The sequence below is a fragment of the Lampetra planeri genome, chromosome 8 (assembly GCF_965212315.1).
Source record: "Lampetra planeri chromosome 8, kcLamPlan1.2.h2, whole genome shotgun sequence".
Classification (NCBI taxonomy): Eukaryota; Metazoa; Chordata; class Hyperoartia; order Petromyzontiformes; family Petromyzontidae; genus Lampetra; species Lampetra planeri.
The window spans coordinates 4,524,539-4,536,711 of NC_136114.1; the positions used below are offsets into that span (position 1 = coordinate 4,524,539).

The 12,173-nt window shown below is 44.6% G+C and overlaps 1 long non-coding RNA gene across 1 annotated transcript in view; it reads right to left on the bottom strand.

The window, feature by feature from the left end:
* Positions 1–534: 534 nt before the first annotated feature.
* LOC144720474 (uncharacterized) overlaps positions 535–12,173 on the bottom strand; it is a 32,088-nt gene continuing 20,449 nt past the window's right edge. Inside the window, exons 2-5 of the long non-coding RNA XR_013585763.1 lie at positions 6,023–6,064; positions 5,580–5,684; positions 4,906–5,006; positions 535–1,577 (exon numbers count right to left, since the gene is read on the bottom strand). This is a non-coding gene — a long non-coding RNA (uncharacterized LOC144720474). The remainder of the gene's footprint in view (positions 1,578–4,905; positions 5,007–5,579; positions 5,685–6,022; positions 6,065–12,173) is intronic.

Below are 12,173 nucleotides of genomic sequence, written 5' to 3' on the forward strand. Positions count from 1 at the left end.
TTCTGTGGTGTCAATATACAGGGCCATTCCCTGTTGAGTTTGTGGTACTTTGATGGCCCAAAGGATGTGCATTTGTCTCGTAACACGACTAAAAAACAGTCGTTACACAGGACTGCGTGATCAAAATAGTTGTGGGCCGAAACATGATGAGCGATGACTGTGACTGCTCCTTCTGTGTTAGGCCACAAGTTGTTGGATCATACCTCAACAGCGCTCGTGATAACATCCACCAGATACAGCACCAAATCGTGCAGCATGTGAGCTTGGAGATAAGAAATAGCATCGTCGTCATTTTGATGACGTAATTCTGCGTTCTGTCATGAGATTACCTCGCACGTAATGGCATCATGGGGAGAGGATGAGGCAAAATGCATCTTGGCTGGCAAGGCCGATCGTTGTTAAGTTTTGGGCCACCCTTTGATCAACTTGGCCAGCTTAATACATGGTGAGTCAGCAACAGCATCACAACTTCATAGCAAAATGTGGTTCATATTAGATCATCCTTACGGGAGTTACCGTGTATCCAGACAGATGGAGAGGATGTATGCTTTTTATTTTTCCAACCGTAATTTAAAAGCATTTAAAATAATTGTCTCTCACCTAATTGTGAATCGCAAATGGCTCCCGCCTGATTACCTTATAATGAAATCTCAATAATTGCTTCTTAACATACGGTTTAGAAATAATCAGTTGACGCGTTTTTTTTTCTCAAAGGGCCCTTAAACGAATGCACATCATTTGAAATAATCCAATCTTCAAGAACTGTTCCTATCTATCAATCTATAATGAAAAGCAACAATTGTATAATCATAACCGACTTTTTGCTATTGTGTGGATAAAGCTATGAAGTCAAATGTTTACATCCCGGGGTCAATAAAATAGGTACCAATCTGTGGGAAGTCAACAGTGGTCACCGTATGGGAAGACTGGCCTCCACCATAGGAATGTGGAATTTACACCACTAGCTCAGAATCATCAGTAGAGTTGAACACTGCCCCATACTAATTTTAGCTCAGCCATAATTTGAGTCCAGATATTGTTGACTATAAACATCAGCAACTGAGACGAAGAGCCGATGTAATTTTTCTTAAGCCAGCTCGAGGTCCTGCAAATGAAACGCATTGTTTAGATAATGCGCCATCAGTCAGCACTTTAATGGGACACTTTAAGACTCACAAGATAATTACAAAACTTTTCAACTCAACGTAACTTTTCTCCTGGAAATATACCTAATAAATCGCGCCTGTAAATTGCACGCCGCGATCGGTCGCAGGCAAATTAACGCGATTAACACGCACAACCTCGCTCGGAAACACCTCGGGGGGCTGCGTATGAACGCGAAACACTTGAGCGAACACCTCTCGGCATACGGAGAAACCGGCGAGGGACAGCTTTCCCTCGAGGTTAAAGACGCAACTGACAACGGCTGGTGCCAACACTGGTCCAATGTACGGGAGTACTCCGACCGATGTGCGGCATAAACATCGCAAGAACTTAACAGCCCAACGCTGAAAATCTCGGCAGTCGGCGTTCCAACCACCGCGATAGATTCACACGGAGCGTGGGCGGCTTTCGTCCTGGGAAAGGGAAAAAAAGAAGAAAAAAACTCAAGCACGGTTTTCTGTTAATGTTGCGCGCTGGGTCGAGTCCAGTGGCCGCCCTGGTTAATACTGCGGGTGTAATAACCGTTATAATGTACAAGGACCACTGAGCTATATAGCTCTTTTTCAGAAGCGACCTGGCCACAAATGATAGCTTAACAAAGTGGCTTATCACTAGGAAATGTACAGCAGCCAAGTACTGTAAACGCGTGTTGTTGATTCTAAATGTGCGGGGTGAAAACCGGAGGACCCACAGCAAAATTCACGTGACCACGGGGAGAGAGAGCATGCAAACTTCAAATATACCGCAGGCGTCAGGGTCGGGATCAAACCTCCGACCTCTCCTGTATAGCAGGCGAGGGGGGTAACATCTCGCTAGCGTGGCGCCCAGCTGCTTTACAGTAGACTTTAAATGTCCTTTCGACGCAATGCGAAATGGAGTCATCGTCCGCGCTTGCTGGCTTCCGAATTTGCGAACGTTGACGAATTGCTCGCAAACTGTTCAGAGTGGGAAAATAACAATCTCACACGGCAACCATCGCCTCCCGCTGGCAGGCGAGCCCACCGTGCACACCTTGTGTCACGCAGGGACAGCCGCCCAATGGGCCTCATCACACATAATTTAAACCATTGGGATAGATTGAGGTGAGATGTGATGTATGCAGAACTTTCGCACTGCGTGCAGCCAACCGTACTCATTGGAAAAGCGGTGGTGAGGCATACACACGTGCTATGAATGCAAATGCTTATCTGTATCATAGATAAAGGACCATATGGACATTATTTAACCAGATGACAGCCCATTGAGAATTGCGCCTCTCTTTCAAGGGAGCAAGGTGCCTGTGGGAAAGCAGTGGAGCAAGTGGGTCGCTCTCCTATCAATGCCGATGTTTGAGCGTTATCCCCTCTGTGTGCAAGGATTTATTCATGGCACGGCAGTTTTCTCGCTTGGACAAAACTACTCAACGTAAACAATTGCCTCATTTGAGATGTTAATCGGTTAACGAAGTCAAATGTCATCAGCGAAGTGTCTCCATACTCAATTAGTCATCTCTACTGGAAGGACTGAGCCAGTGGTGGAAAGTCCATATTCCAATAGCAGGAACCAGTTGCTCTATATAAGCAATAGCACTGTTTTATGTCTCCACATATATATACGACTTAAGAAAACAAATATCATGAAAGAGAAGCAGTTTAAGCAAGAAAACCCTGGGACCGGTTTCTGCTTTCTGACTCTCGAGTTTGTGTACAGCCTCTCTGTGGGGTGGCCACGGTTGGCTTCCCAACGGGGTTTGCACTTTACGACTCTGCGGAGATGTTGGGCTGAGTCGACCAGGGATTGAACTTGTGGGCGACCCATAGCCGCAGCAGCAACACTCAAGCCAGCTGGGCAGGGGAGCGCGCAGCTGGTAAGAATGATAAACGCGTCGCTAGTTAATTAGCCAGGGTTGAAAGCTCCAGGGTCAACAGGCACCATGGATTCATCACGCATGCTTTGTACACAGTCAATACGAAAATGTACTTCGTTTCAAATATATATGATAACGTCTATAATTTCGTATATTTTTGTTACACGAAAGCACATGCACAAATGTGACCACAGCTGAAACCACAACGAGTGGATTTTTGCCTCAAGATATTCAGGTTATCTCAGCGCAAGTCAGCCGATAATGTGGCTATAGTACTGTGCGCTTGGCTCAATAATTGATGAGTCTGACTTTAATATAAAATTGAATTACTCCTCTTTTGAGGCGATGGAAGTGGCTCTACCCGTGCCAAACGAACAAAAGCGTGGCCGCAAGGGCACAGAAAAGATACGTGTTTTTTTTTGTTATTAAAAAAAATCAATCATGCAAGTTAATTCAAATTTCCTTTAATGATAAAAAATAAGTATGCTCCGGGATCGTAATACATGCAAACTCATTTAAAATACTACCGCCCCAGTCCGATACTTTATTTAGCACGTGTTAATAATGTGTACAATTAAATATAATGCATTTTTCAACGTGTATTTGTTTTAGCATTGGCAGTAGTTTTCAGCACGCATGTCCAGTAACATTTTATATTTTCATATTCTCTTGTTCCAAACCTGTATTTGGCCCAGTGCTCAACACATTTGGAAGGTTGTATAAACTAGATTCGAAGCTTTCGTGACTGCAGGAATTACTCTTTGGTTCTTTCAGTAAAGTCACGTAGAAAGAAAGTCATTTAATTTATTTAAAGAAAGTAATTTAATTTAATGTATTTCTACGTGACTTTACCGAAAGAACCAAAGAGTAAGGTTGTACAAATCATAGTGGGATTCGATGCAGCCTATTATCCTCCGAGATAGATAAATAAAGTACCACTTTGAGAAAAGTCAGCAGTGTTGCCCTATGATATACTGGCTCCTGCCATACAAATGTAGAATGTTCACAACTGGCTCAGGGACGTAGAAATAAGTCGCACACCACCCCGCACTCACGTCGAGTCGCTCTCACTTTGACCCACACGCACACACAAATTATTTTTATTTCTCCCCATTTGAGCATTTTTTATGGTGGGCCAAGTACTGTGATTGGGCACCTGTTATTAGGGGTGCCGCAGTGTGCGAGATATTGACTACCTGGACTGGTATACATGAGGTCGTGGGTTCACTCCCGACCCTGACGCCTGTATATTCGGAGTTTGCACCTTCTTGTTCTCCCGGTCTTCCGGTTTTTCCCTCCAACATTTTGAAACATGCGTTCAAAGTATTTGGCTGCGAGAAATGTCCACGTGATAAGCCACTTCGTTTAACTATAACATGTGATAGCCAGGTCACTTCTTAAAAAAAAGCGATATAGCTCAGTGGGACTTACCTGGTAAAAAAAAATATACAAAATTTGGCAAGCACAGCGCATGAATGGGTGTTCAGATACAGTGTTGGCACGAGGCATATGCTAACCGAACCAAGGTTTATGCTCCCAAGTGGCTCACGGGGCTCCTGATTCAGCACAAAAAAATATGGGGGTGCATCCAATATCAGCTCAAACTCAAATGCTAAACATCACGAGACAATTAACATAAAACACAGATGAATGTGTCTCATCTCTATGCCCTCTGCATATCTCTTTGCTGATCTCACCACACCTCCATCTGTGTCTGCATTCCGCTTATCTCACTGCATCCGAATCGCTCGTCCACATCTCATCTTCTGTCAGCTCACTAGGAGCTCATAAGTCAAAGCGGTGGCCCTCCAAAAACAAGATTTGTTTCATCCCCCCATTGGGCCAGCACCACCGCTCATCAGCACCACGCACGGCTTGGCATTTTGGACACCCACCTGCGAATATTGACCACAGCCAATGCAAGGTGTGCTCACTTTAGTCTGGGTTGGTCTCATGGAGGCCCAGGCCAAGTTCACAAGTCTAAACACGCATATTCCTGCACACACAGACACACGCACACATTATTATTACCACTCCGCTTGTTTGCGTATGAAAGCCTCACCGAGTCTCATGACTCTCGTTTTCAGGAGGGTCCTGCTAGGTTTTCGCAGTCGGGGTCAACGATTGCTATGAGGTTCCAAGCAAGTACGTTTGCGGTGTAATTGTCCAGGTTGTGCCACGGATAGGGACGCGGGCACACAGTGGCCGACTCTTACGAACGACGTCACAATATCTTTAACGTCCACTGTGAACCAGACGGAAGCGTAGCATCTGCACGGTTCATACACCCGCAGCGTCAATCCGTGTATGTGCGTGACGAATTGCCAATGCAACATGGCTAAGTTGGTTTCAAGATGATATCCTGTAAACAGGCAGAACAATCACCGCTGGGTTTTTTTTTTGGGGGGGGGGGTGTAAAGAAAACCAACAGCTTGGTCAACTTGGCATGTGTACACGTGTGACTGCAGGGTTTGCTAGACCCAGGTCCTTGTGCAGGAATAAAATGTCGTTGGCAAAGCCGCTGGAAAATAAAATGCTCCCGCCCCCCCAGTTTTTTTTGCACACCAACCTATTGGCAGGAATTCTCGGCCCATTTCGAGAAACCCAGAAGGCAGTGAGCCATCTGCTGTTGCACTGGATTCTTGTCAACGTGCTGTGTTTTGAATCAGGACTCCTACACGGATACAGGAAAGAAATGAGGTGCTGACATTGTATAAAAGCAAAAAAGGATGTTTTGAATGTGAAACAGTTTTGTGTTATCGCTCTACGTGTGGCATTTAAACCAGATGCGCTCCCATTGAGGGAGCATATTCATTATGAAACGGAGATGAGATACAAGGGGCAAATGTGATGCACAAATACAGCATTCCCCTGTTAATGTGCCACATTTAGCCTCATAGATTGTATTACAAATGCTGTTTGCGAGCACCTATTAAGGCCAGCATGGCACACAGACACACTATTACACACATAATTCAGCTGAGTAAAATTGTGGAAGAGAACTTGACTCACGTTTGGACGGATGAGTTACTTGCGAATCAGGCCTCCCCTCTTCTGTTGATTAAAAGAAGCGCCACATTGTTGCCTGCCAACAGTCAACATCCTCAAAAATGTACTCGAACAGTCTCCCACCATCTGGCTGCGTGGCTTCTGGAGGTTGGTCAGCAACCTCTGGTTACCACTCCAAGGCCCTGTGGTAGGAACCTGCCCTTCTCAATGCTGCACACGTGCCCCATCCGTCACGAGCTGCCTCTTCGTTGCCTCGCTGCCACGTTCCACTGTAAACTCCCAAAGCTGTTTACCCCAGTATCGTCATGAAATGCCCATAGCTTTCCTCTCCACAAACATAGGCTAGAAGCTTCAATTTGCGTATTTAACCTGGTTAAATAGAGATGTGCAAATGAGTTCCAGTGGAGAGTCACTCAAGACATGATTATTTCATGTTTCAAAAAAAAAAATCCGGAAACAGAGGTGCCACCCTCAGAGCGCAGTTGACAAACACAATTAAAACCATGACCAGTTTTCAGTCCCGGTCTGACTCTAACCACTTCGGCACCAGTATTTATGGGTTTTCCTGTTGCTCTGCAGGCCTCGTGAGAAGCCTGCGGGCAGCCCCAGTTGTAAATTACATCAATCACAAGAGAGGCCATTGGGTGCCCCTGTCAAACCCCCACACAACCAAAAATTGTATTGCTGCCCTAAAATGAGACCAAAATATAAACAAGCATATCGCTGATGATATCGCCGATGACTTAATAGGTCTCGTGGGATTTTGTTTTGCAGCAGGCTCCACGTTTTTTGTTTAGAAACTTGCTCATGAATATTCATTAATTATCAAATGTGCGCCGATGTCGTCGAATCTGCCCCCTCCTTTGCCAGCAAATGGACATTGAAAAAAACCCAAGAATTGCATTGCATGGGGTAAAAATTGTCGACTGGAAAATAAAATAATCAAAAGCGAAAATAAGTCCCCGTTTCCTGCTGCATTACTGCGGCACGGACTGGAATGCACATAACTTAGCCGCTTTAGCGAGCTTAAAGGTTGCACTCATTTTATATTCTTAAGGTGGTTTCTATAAACAGTCTTGAAAAAGCATTTCCAGCCAACAAGGCACGGCCTGTGCTTTTTTTTTGCTACGTAAAGAGAATTAGATTTTTCTTGCCTTCCCAGCGAAATACATGGCAGATGGAACAGTTAAATCTGAACGTTACCGCTCATGTACGCTGCTGGGACTTGCAGTGTGCACACCAGATGATGTTATTGTGTATCCACGCCTTGCCAATATTTACCACGGTTACTGTGCGCAGGCCCAGAGGCTCAATACGCCTAGCGGCCAGCAACGAGCGGTAAAACACATTTCTTGGATCGGGCGAGATTATAAGAAAGGGAGACTATTTCAAACGGGAGCAGCATCAGGGAAGTAGCAGACCGAGTCGAGACCTGCCGCGTGGTGGTTAAACGCAGCGTGGAAAAAACTCTTAAACTATGTTTTTTTATTTGACCAGGTAAGGCCCACGGAGTTATAGAGTTTCAATTTTTTAAAGAAGCGACCACGCCAGATATGATAGCTCAACAAAGTGGCTTATCGCGTGGAAATGCATAGCAGCTAAAAAAAATTCTTAACGCACGTTTCTAAATGTGGAGGGAAAACCCCTGAGAAAAATCCACACGAACCACGGGGAGAGAGACATCCAAACTCGAAATATACAACAGGCGTTAGGGTCGTGATCGAACCCACGAGCTCCCGTATACCAGGCGAGATAGTAAAGATGTTGCCGTCAGGCGGAACGGTCACCCTGGCAGACCGTGTCCTCACGTGCCCATCTAAACAGTACTCGTTTGTGGAATGTAAACAGCTATTCTCAGGAGGAGGCTTTCACGACCGATACTTTGGTTCACGATTGGTTCCTTTCGAGTCAGATTTTTCGGTCATAATGCCAACCAGAGCCATGCACCCTCCACGGTTCGACAGAGCCAAAATACATTTCGACACGTTTCACCGCAAACACGTGTGGCTAAGGGGCCGTCCATAAATGACGTCACGCACCTAGGTAGGGGGTCAGACATTTGTGACGATGTGTGACGAGGGGGGGGGGGTTGAGAAATGTGACGTCACATCAAAATGCGCAACTTTAAATGAATATAGACAACACGTTCTACTTAATGAAATAGACTTTTTAATAAATGTTTTCTCCTACAACATCAGAGTGCAGCGCCACATTAAATACGCGCTACAATGGCAATAGTTTAAGCGATTTGAAGCGTGTTTTTTTTTTTGGGGGGGGGGGGAGCCCTATGTTGCTTTTCAACATAAAGTTTGCGTGTCCAAAAAGCGCCCCAACCCCGCAATCTCTCTATTATTCCATAATTTTGTTCTCCGTCTGCCACCAATATGAACATGCCTCGGTTCATTCCGAGGCATGAACGCCACTGGTGTTGGCCGTGAGCGGGGATCGAACTCGGGTCGCCAGGTTTTTTAGCGCAGTGCGCTAATCGCTGCACCGACACTCCCCACGAGGAGGGAATACACCCACGAGACAAACCACTGGCACCTGAGAGCACGTACAATATGGAGATGAAGCGATGAGATGAGCCCACGACGTGCAGGAGTTGGATGGATTGGCCCATCGCAGGACTGTGAGGGATTCGTTTGTTTAGTTTAACCAGGTGAGAATTTAAGAGACCAGGATGGTCTCATTTGCCAAGCGTGGCATGGGTAACCAAGATCACAAAGATGAAGCAAGGAAAATATAACAAAACCAGAGCAGAATAGCCAAGTTACGAGTGGGGTGGTAAAGGTTTGGAGAGGTCTTCATGTAGCAGGGGATAAATCATGGTGGATGATGATGATGATGGATTTAGTCAACCCCCGATCAGGATTTGAACTTCCAACTTTATGATCAAGTAGAATGCTCTAACTACTATGCAGCATGGCCATATAAAAAAGAAATAGACTATTAAATAATATTGTTTGTTATTGGTTCGGGAAATTAATGTTCACGGAAAGTCTGGCCATGTTTCCCAAAACCTCTGCCCCTTCCTCACACTCACGTCTCCCCCAGAGCCACACTGTATAACCAAACCCTCATCTGTCAGCTGACAATGGATTCCAGTGTTGCTTTATATAACAATGCCTCTGTGGCTCTTAACTCCGCTTGGCACGCGGGCTCTGCAGTGAAGAGAAGAATTGCCCCTCTGAGAATGAGACAAACGCACAGAGCTAAGAGTGTATGCTTGGGGGGGGGAACAAAATGTATGAATAAATAAATAACCGGTTTAGCCATTCCCAGCGGAAAAAGCAAACCCAGCCGGAAGGCCCAGAGAGAGGCTCGCAATTTGAAGGTTGCGAGTTAAAAAACATTGTTGGGGGTTGACTCAGCCCATCATCCTGCTGGGATTGATAAAATTAATACCACTTTGTGGGCAAGTCAAAAGTGGTAGTCCTATTTGACAGACGGGCGCCAGGGTGGCGAGATGTTAACTACCTCGATCTCGACCTTTGGAGTCCTCATGAATTCCCCGTGGTCGCCTAGATTTTGGGTTTTCCCTTTACATTCATAAACACGTGCTTAGAGTATTTGGCTGCTATACATTTCCACTTGATTAGCAACCTCGTTGAACTATCACTTATGGCCATGTCGCTTCTGAAAAAAGAGCTATACAGCTCAGTGGGCCTTATCTGGCAAAATATAAAACAGTTTATCGTTTAATTTATATTCGCCCCTGGCAAAGGAATGTGGAATGTCCAACACCGGCTCAGGCCTGTATCAATTCTCGTTGAGCAAGACATCACGTTGTACTTTTTTCGAGAGTGAAACAACCAAAACACTTCAATGAAATCGAGTTCCCTTCAAGACAAACTAAAAATAACCCAAGCACGTCGATTACCCACAACTTCCCCCTCTTAAACCTGAGCACAAACGGTTATTTTATTCACTCGTATGCACATCTCATTACCCGTCGTGGTGTTCCATCATTGGGGATAACTTATGTAAACACAGATGTAAATACAACGTTTTTATTAGAGTGGCCTTTTGGCATTCCGGACCAATATTATGCAGCAGCATTTGTTTTAAAGGGACATATTTGGGCCAGTTTCGACCCTTTTGCTTCTCATCATCAGAGTCAAGTTGGTTAACAAAAGCTGCTTGGTTGCCAGACGTTATTGGCAAAAGTGCTCAGGCTTTAAAAAAATGTTTTTACGTCTCGAGACGGATATGTGAAGCAGACACATTCTCTGCTTGTTCATTTTGTTATTAATATTCCCCACAACAATGCTAATCATGATATTGAGTTACGTGTTTTCGATTGCGAGTTCCGCTCTCTTCACCACATTGCCACTGGGCAATATTCATTCGTATTATTTGATGATGATAATAACACTGGTCAACAAAAAAAACACATTTTTTTTCTGGCCTGGACTTTTGCAGCTGTTCCAGACTAATTTCAGGGTGCTGATTCCAAATCTGATCTCAGATTTGCTCTATCATATCTAATTTTTATGCTATTGGCATACCCCATTTTCATTGATTTTGCCCAAAATTAACTTTGTCACTTATGATTGCAAGTTGTTGCGAGTCAGTGACTGCTTTATTGTTAAAATATGGTGCTGTATTTTTAGGATAGTGTGCTTATAATATCATTTTATGTAGATATCCACATTTATTTAATATTTTTCTTCTGCAGTTTTCATTGAAAATGCAATATGTGATATCTCAAAAACCTGATGTGATAGACAAAAACTGATGCCAGGTTTGGAATCAGCACCCCAAAATTACCGTTGGAATACCTTATGCCAGTGTAATACAACAACTTCCCAGTGTTCATCTTCCGTGGAAGCAGCGGACAGTGCAAAATCGGGTTTTATACAAACCCCGATAGATAATGTGCATACATAATGTATGGTGTAATGGTGATTGTACTGGAGTTTCAAATCCAGATGTGTGTGGTTTGTACTCCATCTCCCGGCATAGCAGTTGACACAATGGTGGGAAGTTTCCTATATTCGGCCTCCCCTGTCCATGCAACGTTCAAGATGTATTCACCACAGTTAGTCGATCGGTGGGCCGCGTGTTGTAGGGTAACGCGTGGGCACTGTCATCTCGCCCGATGCATCTGATCAACGTGGAAGAGTAGGCCAAAATACCCTGCAGAGGGCCTCCCTCTCGTGGCAGCCCTTCTGTCAACAGTGGTGTGAGCAAGCTATTGCAGGCTACACCATTATGTTTCACATGTTAAAACAGTTAAATAATAATCATATAAGGTTTGGGTTAAATGACAGACAAAGGTTCCATACTGTGGTCAAGATCAAGACGTCGTCGTTTTATAGGTGCAACCAATTGGTGCAACCAATGACAGAGTTTGTAGCTCTCTTTCATAATAGCCTACAAACGGGTCGCTGACCTCTGGGTGTCAACTCTGATATCCATACGAAGCAATTATCATCATTGACAGTGTTGTTGTGATGTACCATTAAAAAACAAAAACAAGTGGATCAATATTTAGTTTTAAAGTGACGCGACTGAACATATACTTCAAGCTCTGTACAATAGCTGGCAGCTGCAAGTCACATCGACGTTTCCTTAGTGCTTCAGTGCCATTAATAATATGATCCTCGTACCCGAGAATAGCAGTGCATCCTTATTCAGGTAATGCTAAACTCAGAAGCCTCCATGAATAATTTACGCACAAGAAAGTAACATTGTGCACGTCCATGCCGGGAGACAAAGATGCCCCATTTAGCTTGATACGACTGTTGGGGCACGTGCTCTTAGCACGCACATATTAAGACATGCACAGCACGATAGTCACCGGTTCATTTTTTTCGCTTTGTTCATCCGGGAAAGTGTTACCGAGTCTCATGACTCCTTCGCAGGATGGTGCTGCCAAATTTTTGAAGTCGGTTGGGGGGGGGGGCAATTATTTCTATGTACAGTCCACGTTTAGCCTTTGAGCGCGCATTTTCAAATTTGGCAAATGTGGACGCTGGCACGCGATGGTCTACTCTTGCGAATAACGCCACGGGATCTTTAACATCCACCGTGAAGCAGACGGCGCGTGGTTATAGATAAATATATATTTTTAATCAAAACAAATCCGCAGGCACCTTGTCTCTCTGTCACATATCCGTGCGCACACATAAAACAAATTATTTCTTACACA